This window comes from Physeter macrocephalus, chromosome 12 (assembly GCF_002837175.3).
Source record: "Physeter macrocephalus isolate SW-GA chromosome 12, ASM283717v5, whole genome shotgun sequence".
In the NCBI taxonomy this organism is placed as follows: Eukaryota; Metazoa; Chordata; class Mammalia; order Artiodactyla; family Physeteridae; genus Physeter; species Physeter macrocephalus.
Genome location: NC_041225.1, coordinates 41,520,494 through 41,533,564, shown reverse-complemented (window position 1 = coordinate 41,533,564; position 13,071 = coordinate 41,520,494). Strand labels below are relative to the sequence as shown.

Genomic DNA, 13,071 nt, shown 5'->3' with positions numbered 1-13,071 from the left:
AAACATAAGAAGAACACTCTGACATAAATCACAGCAAGATCCTTTTTGACCCACCTCCTAGAGAAATGGAAGTAAAAACAAAAATAAACAAAAATGGACCTAATGAAACTTAAAACGTTTTGCACAGCAAAGGAAAGCATATACAAGACGAAAAGACAACCCTCAGAATGGGAGAAGATATTTGCAAATGAAGCAACTGACAAAGGATTAATCTCCAAAAGAAATAAAAGGAATCCAAATTGAAAAAGAAGAAGTAAAACTGTCACTGTTTGCAGATGACAAGATACTATACATAGAGAATCCTAAAGATGCTAACTGAAAACTACTAGAACTAATCAGTGAATTTGGTAAAGTTGCATGATACAAAATTAATGCACAGAAATCTCTTGCATTCCTATACACTAATGATGAAAAATCTGAAAGTGAAATTAAGGAAACACTCCCATTTACCACTGCAACAAACAGAATAAAATACGTAGGAATAAACCTACCTAAGGAGACAAAAGACCTGTATGCAGAAAACTATAAGATGCTAATGAAAGACATTAAAGATGATACAAATAGATGGAGACTATACCATGTTTTGTTATACAGCAGAAACTAACACACCATCATAAAGCAATTATACTCCAATAAAGACGTTAAAAAAAAAAAAAGACTATATGGCCTATAAAGCTTGAGGTCTTTATTCCCTAGCATTTTAAAACAAAAGTGTACTGACCCCTATATAAAGTTAAAATTGGAATCACAATTCATACTTATTTTAAATAATTTTTTGCTATTATACTTTCAGGGTAAATTCCTAGAAGTGGAATTGCTAAGTCACAGAGTTTGTACAACATTAAAGACTTTCATATATTTTGGCCCCAATTTATCTCCAGAAAAACTGTTGGTTAATATACAATCATCTTAATACAAGATGACTAAATTCCCTATATCCTCACCAATCTCATAAAATTGAAATTTTGAGTCTTTTATTTAGGAAAAAAAAAATCTTTGTACACAATACTTTATCTGTATTTATGATCATTATTTAAGATACTTTCCTATGAGCAAAATTACAGGGTCAAAGTGTAGTGTATTAAAAGTATATTAAATCCTTTGCTATATATTGCCAAATTAATTTCCAGAAAAGTTGTATCAATTTACACTCCTCTTTATATTATATGAAATTGACAAATTTATTTTACTTAACAAATGAATGTCAGATAAATTGACATTTATTTCATTTCATAGTATTAATTATGTTGTTCATGTGTTGGGCAAAAATTGTATTCCATAATTTTTTTTATTGGAGTATAACTACTTTACAATGTTGTGTTAGTGTATGCTGTACAATGAAGTGAATCAGCTATATGTATACACCCCACCCATCTAGGCCATCACAGAGCACCAAGCTGAGCTCCCTGTGTTTAATTCACTCTTTATTCCTCGAGAAATGTAAGCATTTCCTATAAATGTATTAACCATTTTGATAAACGTAAAAGGCCTCTTATGGTTTTCCAGCTTTTCTTTGCTCTTCTGATTGTGTTTATATAATACATATTCAGAGATACATTAAAAAAAATATATTCATATGAGTCTGTTGCTGGACTTCTTATTCCATTTCTGTGTTGATCTACTTCTATACTAGTACTATTCAAAAATAATTATTACGGATTATGATATGTTTTGGCATCTGGAAAGGCTTAGATATATTTATTGTTCTTCTTTAAGTTTTGATTATTCATATGCATTTTCTCTTTTAGATTATTTTAGAACACACTGTCAAAGCCCATAAAAATCCTTTTGAGATTTCTGTTGAAATTGACTTGGTATGTTTGAAATTCCATCCAATTTTCTACTGAGATGTTTATCACTAAAAATTATTTTGAATAAGTTAAACAATTTTTAATATTTATGAGAATTACAATTACCTTTTAATTTTTATAATTGTTTTTTGCACAAAGATTATTTTTATTTTGATTCTTTCGTTATACTGATCTTTTAAATTGGTTTTTCTCCCCCTAGTTGACATATTTTAAATGGCATTCTCTATTGTGTACATGGTTAGATTGAAATCTTACCTCAAGAGAATAAAAAAATGGTAAGTTTTCTGTGTTGTAAATATAAACTATAAGTATAAACTATGATGTAAATATTAACTTAAATGTAAAGTATATTAGAAGCTGTTGAGATTTTAAAATAGGGAGGCTAGCTTGGATATAAATAGAGCCTTTATTATGAGGAATTCAAACAGTGCACGTAAATAATTTTGATTGTCAGGATAGAATTGTTTTAGGTTCAGACTTCATGGCACTCAGGCCTCATTGGTAGTTGACCCTGGAGGGGTGAGGTTCATGAGTTCATGGTGTTTCTGACTCATTTACATATCAATCTAGGAGAATCCTTAGAATGGCAGCAGGCCTTCTTTCTTGGTCTTACTATTCCTTAGTCTGATTTTAGACCTATTTCACTTCAGTACCCAGAGGAATGGGCTAGGCTGTGGGACTCGCTCAGGACTATGAGAGTAGGATGCTGTGAAACTCAGAGTAACAGCCAACGTGAGTACTGCTAGTGGAAAATAATAGCAATAATGGGGTCCTCAGTAGATACTATAGGGATTAGGCCACAACCAGTGAGTGCTCATCTTAATTCATCTTAAAATGGGGCAGCCAGTGAAGATGATATCAAGATCCCTAAAAACTGTGAAGACAATCCAAAGTCAAGCACAAGTTAATATTAGACTCTATACTAAGCAAAGCACAGTGAAACAGATTCCTATGCCATACAGCTTGAGATGCAAGGGCTTATGCCCATTGACCCAGGGGTTGCTAACTTTGTTGCTTTTTCATACTGCCATCCCTGCCATGGATGAAAGGCAGCCATCTTTGATGACAAACTTGACACTATATTATAGTCCCCAAATATGAAACACAACAACTTTGCCAGAATAATTTCACTCTCTACCGTAACTCTTAGATTCCAATACACTCAGTCCCAAGCACTGAAAAGGCTTATTGGAGAAAAGTGGAACATCACTACTTTTCCCCATTTTTGGTCTAAATTAGTGTCCTAGCCTGGTTCCAAGCTGGAAGTTTAATGCTCTGTATTTTGGAAATGTCAGAATCTGTTTAAAGAGTGTCCCCACAGGATCCTGACCTACACACAGGCATTCAAGCTGCCACCTCCTTTGTTCCAAAGTCTCCCATGATAGCTTTCTTCTCATCTTCTCTCACTAACTTTCTAACTCAGTTTTCAGTTTGCCCATGTCCTCATTCTCTTAACTTTCTCTCAGATTCTGATTCCAAGCTATTTTGGCTCTAATTTTGCTGTCTTCCCAGGCATAACTAACCCACCATGAAGGTCATGTTTTTTAACCAGCTCATAAACTCAATAGCGGAAGTGTGGACATGAAACAACCTTACTTTTCTGCAATAGGTGTTCCCAACTATGCTATGAAAATATTGCCTTCCTACTGGCAAATATATATCCTAATAATATTTGGGGCAGATTCCATAACTATCTTGCCACTTAGTTATTAAAAGTCAGTCTAATTGAGTTTAAAACTAAAATGTCATATCTACATCAAAGCTGTCCCTTTTCCACTGCTAGCCACAGCTGTGACTCAGGAGATCTGAAGTAGGAAACGGTTGTGGCCTGACTCTGGTATACATCCATTCAACAATATTTATTGAGTAATTACTCTGTGCAAAGATTAGATCTAAGCAATCAGAATTCATCAGTCACCCTCCCAGCAGGGTCTGCTATATAATTTGTAGGGCCCAGTGCAAAATGAAAATGCAAGACTCTGGTCAGGTCCCCTTGTCTCATGAACCCACTGTACCAACTCATCACAGACAGGTGGACCAAGGGCTTTAAACCTCTGCTCAGGAGTGCACCAGTTCCTGGACTGGAGATGGATGAGAGGGCACCACTTCATCTCCCAATGAATACACCTTGCATCACCAGCACAAGGCAGAAACCTGGGCTGCTTGAATTACTTTGACTTTGACACTCTGCTGGGTTTGCATCTGGACCCTCCTGGCACCAAGGCACCCCCATCAGGCAGGGCAATGTCAGAATGCAGGCCTTCTACTTCATTGGAAAGGCTCCTCCATCATTTGGCTTTAAGCATATTTAATTCTTTAAGAGTGTGTGTCGGTGCAAAATAATTTAAAGTTGCATTTTTTCATGCTAGAGATGGGATGTTGCTTTTAAAAGTGCTGGTTACAAATTAATCAACATTAGGTGGGAATAATCTGTGGGAGGTGGTCAAAGCGAAGTAGAAATAATATTTCCTGAATGGATACCCTTAGTATCATCACAGAAATGACATCTCATATAAGGTTATCACAAGTAGCACATTTATAGAATAAATTATAAATAAGATTAAATGAAATAGGAAAATAGGAAGGATTATGACACCAAGGAAAGAAAAATGTTGGTAGAAAAGTGAAAAATTATAAATGGTTGCACATAAAAATTGCAGGTTAGGACAGGGAAACTATTGGAATATAGACAAGAAGAATAGAAGATGGATGGAGAAATAAATCCCAGGCAGGGACAGAGAGAGCTCCGCAATTGAACAGTGTCAGTCTTACTTCCTTCTGGAAGGAGTTGGTCTCCCCAAACCTGACAGGCACACTGCACCAAAGGGGACACAGCCAGAGTTGTGGGACATCTCAGTTTGTTTCCATCCTCCCAGCAGGATCTTCCAAGCTCTGTTAACTGCATGTCTAAAGGAGTATTTTCTCTTGCAACATACAAAGAGGGTTCAAACTCTGTAAGTGTTAACTTAAAAAAAATCTTGTTTGTACTATTTCAGTCTTTAGACTATAATCTAGATTAATTTAATGCCCAATTACTAGAATATAGATGTGTGATCTGAATGGGGGAAGTATCAACCTTAGTACCACTGCTTGCTGGATCGACACAGTGAGCTTTGAAAAATAGCCCTTTGATAGCTCCCTGAAAGGCAGAAGAAAGGAAGAAGGCCTTTCTACCTTATAACTGGCAGTCCCTCGCTCTAGCTAACCACAGAGTTTCCAAAAATTGGTGTCATGATCCCCTCCAAAGGAAGGAACAAGATGTTCTCCAAAACCTGAGAATATGTTTTCCACATATTCCCTTTCAGTTTCTGAGCCCTGATTACCGGTCAGTCCTTTGTGGAGCTCTAGATACAGAAGAAGAGCATCAATTTCCAGGAAATAGATGAGAAGACCTGTTTCTATCCGTGGCTGAAAAGATTCTGACTCTGAGTAGCTCCTTGATTTCACGTTAGCGGAGCATACAATGGCCTGTGAACACAGGACGAATCAAGAGTATCTACAAGCTCACCGGTGCTCATCACTTGAGTTTGGTTTTCAGACTTCACTATGCATCAGAATCATCTGCAAGGTTTGTTCAAACAGTTTGCTGGATCCCTTCTCCAAAGTGCCTCAATCAGTAGGTCTAGGGGGAGTCCTGAAAATGTGTATTTCTAACGAATTCCAGTTTGTTTGTTAGCTGCTGATGCTTCTGGTCCAGGACTACCCTTGAGAACAACTGTTCGATATTATACAGTGATGGGTGGCAGTGCCAGGACTGAAGCTGGGGTATTCTTACAGCCAGCACAGAACTCTCCCCATGGAAATATGCCCCTCCCCCTCCAGGCTCCATGGCCAGCACACTCATCAGTCTATGTATTTACCTGGTCCAGCATTTCCTAGTTGGGATTAATTAAGCTATTATTAAACAAGACAGAGGAGGTCCTATGACCTCTTGCTAGTTCTATTTGCCTGGTTTTCAGCATCTCAATCTTCAAATAAACCACATACACACACACTATCTAAACTGGTTAAACTCTGCAAGCAGATTACTCTTAAACTGTCTGACCTTTGGGGTCAGAGAAGTGCAAAGGTGCCGAGTGACAGAGTATAGTTTACCACTTTGGGTCCTCTTGACCCACACACTGTAACCTGTAGCTAGGAACATACACAATCATTTCCACAATCCATCCAAGGTGCAATTCACCCCATCTGCCCTGTTATTCTGTGACTTCATCTTCTATATTTTAGCTCCCTTTAATCTCGGTACCTTTGCCCTCATATATGCTCAGTCTTTTTCAACAGGATTTTGGCATATACCTTCTGGAGCCACCCACTGCCATGTGAGTAACAAAAGAGCAGGCAGGGTGCTGGCCACCCACGTGTCACACCTGTCTTCCTGAAGATGGGTGCAGGTTAGAGAGGAGGATCAGAGAGAAACACGTTGTGCCTAAAAGACAAGACATTGAAACTAAAAGACAAGACTCCCTTGAGAATACAGCTTAAGCCTCATCACATTTACCACTGTTACCATAGAGGAACCAGTCAAAATAGCCAGGTAAATCTAAGTAATTGAAGCTGCTCTGTATCTACCTTTTACAGGAAGCTGTAAGGTGCCACAGCCCAGAGATCTCTGATCGGAACTCCTAATAAAGATCGGCAATAGCTGTCGATGGTTGAGCCCTTGCCAAGCCCTTGGGGAAACACTTTACTTGTATTATGCCATTTAATACACAGATGTACATTTAATACAAAGATGTTAATTACAACACCTTTAACAGAGGATACTGGTTTTCTACATTTCACACGTGAGGAAATTAAGATTTAGAGAAGATAAGTAACCTGCCCAAAGCTACGCCTCTAATCTGGGTCACAACTAGTATTTCAACCCTGTCGGTTGGATGCCAGACATCACACTTGTGCTGGTGTGATTTCTGCTTTTTTATGGAACAGACAGCCTCAGCCAATCACACAACACTTTCACAGTTTTTGTTTGACAGATTTGAGATGAATATCTTATGAACAAATGTACCTCAATTCAACACAGACATGGGACACACCATTTGGGCTTCCAGCCAGCTGTGTGCAAGGATCCCTCACAACGGGGTAGGCGGTGGGTGGGTAGGGGAAACCATTGAACTCGGTCCCTACCTAGGGAGAACTTTTATATGCAAGTAAGCTGTGGAGAATTGGCCAGGAGAACATATGACTAAGAGGCCAAATGTGTGAAAAGCAAAGTATAAAATATGTATTTTAGCTAAAACCGAGAATTAAAAGAGGCTAATTAGGCTAAATAGTATAGAGGAATATCTTCCAAAATCAGTGACAGAGCTGCCCTCAGCTCAAATAGTGACAGACTGGCTGCCTAACGTCCTAGGAACTTAGGCATGGATCCGTTGCACTGGGGGTATTTACGATGCCCTCTCATTTTAATATTTATTTAGGAGTTAATTACTGTCAGTGTCAGCTCTTTTATCTCAGCAACATTTCAGAGAAATGTATTCAGGCATTATGTGACTCATAAGTAAGATTAACAAGAAAGTTCAGAGAAGTGTAATAATCAAGGGATTTGGCTGTTAATAAAGAACTTAATGAAAAACAAATGAGTTAACACCGCATAGAATTTGAACTTGGCTAAAGCAAATTCTAGAATTGCATATAGTAGACTTTCTTAAGTATTGTTCACCTAGAGTCAAAATTAATGATCAATGATCACATTCATGTGCAAGTGAGCAATGAGAATAACCAATTTAGAGGGTTACTTTAGACTCACAAGCCATGGCTTTGCCCTGTATTATTTAAATCTTTAAAAAAACACAATGTGCTTTCCGGGTGGGCTTCATTGGGTATATTATCTGCATTATGCCCTAGTGCACACAGACATGCATGCAGACATGCACACACATACACGCACACTCACTACTGATGCGCTGCTAGAGTGTATTACTCTTGCTTTACAGATGGCTAAAGGGATTAAGCAAATATCTTTGCTGTAGCATGTGGCTGAGCCTTTGTACTCATTTATCAGGTTAGGGAAGTCACTGAAGAGAAAGAGAAATCATGCAACTGGAATGGAGAAGAAAAGCTCCAATTATAGTCCCAGAATTGGCTGCCACCTTTAGTGTTAACAGAGTGTGTGCATTTCTCAGAAGTGACACCTGCATTGTCTACTGGGAAACATTTAGTTCCTGAAGCTGTATTAAGGAGGCTGGTGAGCATACAAGTGAATAGAAATGATGTCAGTTCCTTCCGTGATAGAAGAAGCTGCACTAATTTAAGTAGGAGCATATCAGGGGTTCTGTGGACCTCTGCTAATTTGATTCTGGTTGCCACGTACAGTTCTGCCCCTGCTGAATACCTGGAAATTGCAAAAACATATGACGATTTGAACGTAGATGTAGTTCTGATGTTCCCACTGTCCTTTGTATGTGCCTCTATCCATGATTTGATTAGCTTGTGTCTCTCCTGCTAAAAGGGAAAGCACTTTGTTTGATTTAACGTAGTATAGAGAGTGACTAAAGTGTGCTGTATGCATATTGCCGGATATGGGGATATGTGGGGAATGTTTATGGAATGAATGGCAGTGCATCTACAAAAACACCCTCTTTCCTCAAGGTCACTTAACCAACAGCCTCATCTATATAGACCATAGCTGAGAGAGAAGAAAAAGAAGTTCTTCTGAATAGTCAGAGTGGAGGTAGCAATGAGGCCCCAAATTAAAATCTGTGCTTTATCTAAAGGAAATGCTCTTGAGCCTTCACATAACATCTAACTTTCTATCCTTATTTTTGTCCCTAATAATTGTCATAGTGCTTGGGACATAGTTGGTGCCCGATATATGAATGTTGTATTCAGAAAGCATTTTGTTCATATTGAGAGATGTTTCATATCTGAAAATGTTGAATGTGCTGAACTTTGGGGCACTGAAAAACGTGTTTTGATAATGTGAGGATGTTGCTCATGGTAGCAGATGATTTTCTTGTGATTCCAGAAAAAGGAAGTGGTTTTGTATTTTCCAGGCTGCATCACTTACTCATCCAGATCAAGAGAAGATCTGGGTTGCTCAGCCTGCTACTGAGTTTGCTGTGAGTGTAAAGTCAAGACACATGCAGATGCTAACAGGACACTGACACCTTTTCAGATAACTGGCTTCATCTGTCTGCCTGTGTATGGAGAGAGCTGATTATCAGCCATGTGCAAATGCAAGGGGAACCAATCTGATCTCTGTGATGTTTTACACCATAGGCAGAGGCTTCTTGCTAGCCAACATTCACTCAGCGAGGCAGAGGATATAATTAAGCTCTCATGCATATTCCTGTAGCACCCTGCACAGTCATCCAATCATTAAAAGAAGAAGAAAATGAGCTGGTGTCACCACTGCTTGTTTGTTTGAGGACACTACCTAAGAATTTAAGAACTCTGGGAAGCAGGAAAAGGGACGTAAGCAATGTGAGGCATTGGTTAGATAGGGCGTTTCTTAGGGAAGTCATAGAGGGGCAGAAAGGCAATCGTGAGCGATGATTCTGCAATGCACACAAAGTCTGCAGTGCAGACAAAGTGTATTTAGTCAGATAAACAGAAGTCAGAGAGATTTTAATAGGAGAATTTAACCTCAACATTGAACTGTTTAAAAGAGTGCAAAGTACTTGGCAGTGGTCAGTATTGCTGTAGTATGGTAACTGCTATTTAGGCTCAACCTGGAGGGGCAAGGGACTTTACTGAGAAAATCTGAGAGGCTGTGAATACAAAGATAGCATTGTTGAATTAACAATCATAGACCTGATTTGAATTCCAGTTCTGTTATTTATTGTGTGAACTTAACCAAGGTAAGTATTAAAGCATCAGTTTCCTCATCCATAAAATGCATATGCTAATTCCTAATCATAATATTGTTGTGTGGATCAAATGTATCTAAAGAAACACATAGGCTGCCTAGACTTCAAAATAAGCTGTTCTTAGTTTTGTCGACACTTTGTAGTTGTTGTTCCCAGAATGGGCTCCGTGAAACACTAGTTCTACCAAATGTAAAACAAACAAAGCAAACAGGGACATCAAGTTAGAAAGTGCTACATACCTGACAGATATAACACACGCTAGAACTGTAAAGGCTCTTAAAAAGGCCTGAAGTTAAAACAATAACAACAACAACAAACACCTGTGCGGTTAGTCAGCATTTTATAAATGTATTTGACAATGGGCCCTATGTTTCTGATATTCAAGTTTTACTAGTATGTCTAAGTCACTAATTGTGACATATATTACAGATTATATTTTGGGAAGAATCAACTTTGTCCAAATTGTTCAGTTTCCAGGTCTCTACTGCCTCAGAATAAATCTCTACCCTGTGTCAGGTTATGGCCCTTATCATAGGACATTTCATATCATGTTGCACTGGCATCTGGCTCCACACTGCAATCAGCTGGAGTGTTTAAGAAATTACTGATGCTTGGATGCTTGGGTCCCATTCCTAGGGATTCTCACATAATCGGTACAGGTTGTAGCCTGAGCACATTGTTTGGAACACCCTAGGTCATTCCAAAATGCAGCCAAGCTTAAGAACTAAATAATCCCAGGGTTGTCATTTCTAACCCCGTTGACAGATTTTTCATTCAAATTTGAGAGTTCACCTGCCATCTTTCTTACAAAGCTCAGGGTATGATAAACACTCAGTGACCAGGAGTAGTATCCTTCATTCTTTAATTCATTTATTTAATAATCATATTCTGGTCACAAGGGTGGTATCAACGTTCAACAGGTTCTGCTCAACCTTCACTCCTGACCACTCCAGTTCTCAAAGCTCTTGTTTCTCTAAAGTACGACTCATCTGATGGTTTTTCTACCATGCAGAATAGCACATGCCTATGCGTTCTGCCCAGGTAATTATCGTTTTGTGTGTCTAGCTCACTCCTCCCTCCACCTAAGCTGAAACCATGAACTCATACATAACATAGATACCAGCCGTGGAAATGTAAGGCAGAGACAGCATGGCACAGAAGAGAGAACAAGAGCTTCAGAGTAAGACAGGCATGAGTGTACACACTGACTCTACCTCGGAGCAATGGTGTGGTCTCGGACATCTTCTATTTCTTTTAGCTCAACTTTTATCTGTAACATAGGACTGATTAATACTGACCTGGAAGAGTTGTGACGCAGATCCATTGGGGTAAGTTCCACAAAGTTTGTAGACCAAGACGTAGCACAGCAGAGATAATCAAACAGAGGAAACTTTTATTACCATCCATGTTGACCGGCCTGGATCTGCCTTGATTGCACCCACCTGTGCGCTGAGCAGCACCGTTGACTGCTGAGTGCAATCCTGCAGAATTCATATCTCCAGGCCCGGCGAAAAGACTCACAGAATTTTATGTAAAGTGAATTTTCCCTGAATTCATCATTTTTCTGCTATTAAGAAAAACGAATTGAGGGGGGAAAATAATGTGGCGACATTACTACATGAACGTCGAGAGGAAATATATTACCCTTCTACATAAGTAATGTCTTTAAATAGAAATAAATCTGAGGAAATTTTATTTCAGTTGGACTTGAAGGTATTTCCAGTAAATATCACTAGAGGCCAAGAGAGAGAGAACTGGCAACTTATTTTCCATGCTAATGAAAACTATAAAGAAACTGCCTTTAAAGACACAGGGAGACTCCAGAGCATGTGGGGAACCAAGTGTGGCTGACGTATGACCTCAGAGCTTTAGGGCTCTGGCTGTGCGTATGTGCCAGACCAAAGAATATCATCATTGGCATTCATGCTGCGTCAAGCATTACCTTCTCTTTTATTGGTGGCCCATCAATATCAGCAAACACACTCCATTTCTGTTTCCTTTGGGCTTTACTGACTCACCGCTGGATTATCTGTATGGCCCTTGCTCCTTAGAATAAAACTGAAGTTGTGTGTAACGTGGTTGCCTTATAGTTATTACCTGTCTGTCTTAGCTTCCCACACAGAAGAGACCTTTTCTCCTTGTGACCACGCAAAGTTCAGAGCAAAAATTATTAGGGAGAGAAGCAGAATGGGAATGGGAGACAGGCAGTGACTGAATAAACCTCAGGTCACAGGCATGTCCCAGCATCTGTTATTGCCTGATGAGTTGGTCCCTGCTTCTCTGAACACTTTATCTGCGGGCTCTGGCCCCTTCCTAAAGCCATCCAGCCAGAGAATAAGATCAGAGACTCAGCACCACGAGCAGAGGGGGTTTGGAATCTTGAACAGGGTATCCCTAGGTCCACAGAGCCCTAAAAGGACTCTCCACTCAGCTTCTGCTATATAACATATGCCCTAGTCTGTTCACCAGGGAATGTGCCACATTTGCATTTCAGAAAAAAAAAGTACAGTGTTAAACGCATGTTTAGCACAGTGCCTGGCAAATATTTAACACTCAATAATACTAGCTGTTATCATGAAACAAGAGGAGAAAGGTGTAATATCAAGTAATACAAAAAGGTCTAGTAAGACAAAGAAATTAAAAAGGTCATTGGCTTTGGCAATCTGAAGGTCACTGGTACCCAGATAAAAGCACTTCTGGCAAAGTGCACTGAGTTGTGAATGGAAGGTGAAGAAACTGAACAGAGTAGAAAACCTTTCAAGAAATTAGCATGGAAAGGGTTGGCAAGGGGCTAGGCTGCAGCTAGAGAGGGAACCCCAGGTCAGTAAAATCATTTTTGTTTCTTCTTACCCAGGATGGGGAGCTTCATGTGGTGATGCCAGAGTCTGTATCCCAGCTCTCCTGCATCTCTCACTTTTGTGGTCTTGCCTCCTTGATGTCCCCTGCGGCATTCATGGCTTTGCTGGTATCTAGGCACCTTCCAAAAGCAAGACCTTCCGGGACTACTGGATATGCTTGTTTAAATTGCTGGTCCACAGGAAGGATGTAAGAAATCAATGGATAATGTTCTCCCCCCATATCCTTTACATACAGCTGTGACCTCAAACTGAAATATTAGCACCTTTTTCTTTCTTACATTATGACTCATTTAATCATCCTTTCAGAGATCTAGAGGGAGTTGTTAGACTCATTCAGCCGGGGCTTGATGGCCAGAGTCTGAAGAAAGTCCCAGAGCTGCTTAGAGCTAGGGCATCTGTTCTAAGGGGTGACCAAACAGAGGGTGACTGACTCCAAAAGGAATCCAGTTCCTTTCCCTGGAAAATGACTCAAGTGCAGTCTTCTACTTAGAATTGGCCATTCCACAGGCTACCTTGTCTGTGTGAGGTCTTCAATTTTCTCAAAAAAGATTTCCGAGAGCCTTTAAACTCCACCACAAAAGCATGACGTCT

The 13,071-nt window shown here is 39.5% G+C and overlaps 1 long non-coding RNA gene across 1 annotated transcript in view; it reads right to left on the bottom strand.

The window, feature by feature from the left end:
• Positions 1-13,071, bottom strand: part of LOC129392629 (uncharacterized) — a 68,190-nt gene that overhangs the window by 14,338 nt on the left and 40,781 nt on the right. The window lies entirely within an intron of this gene.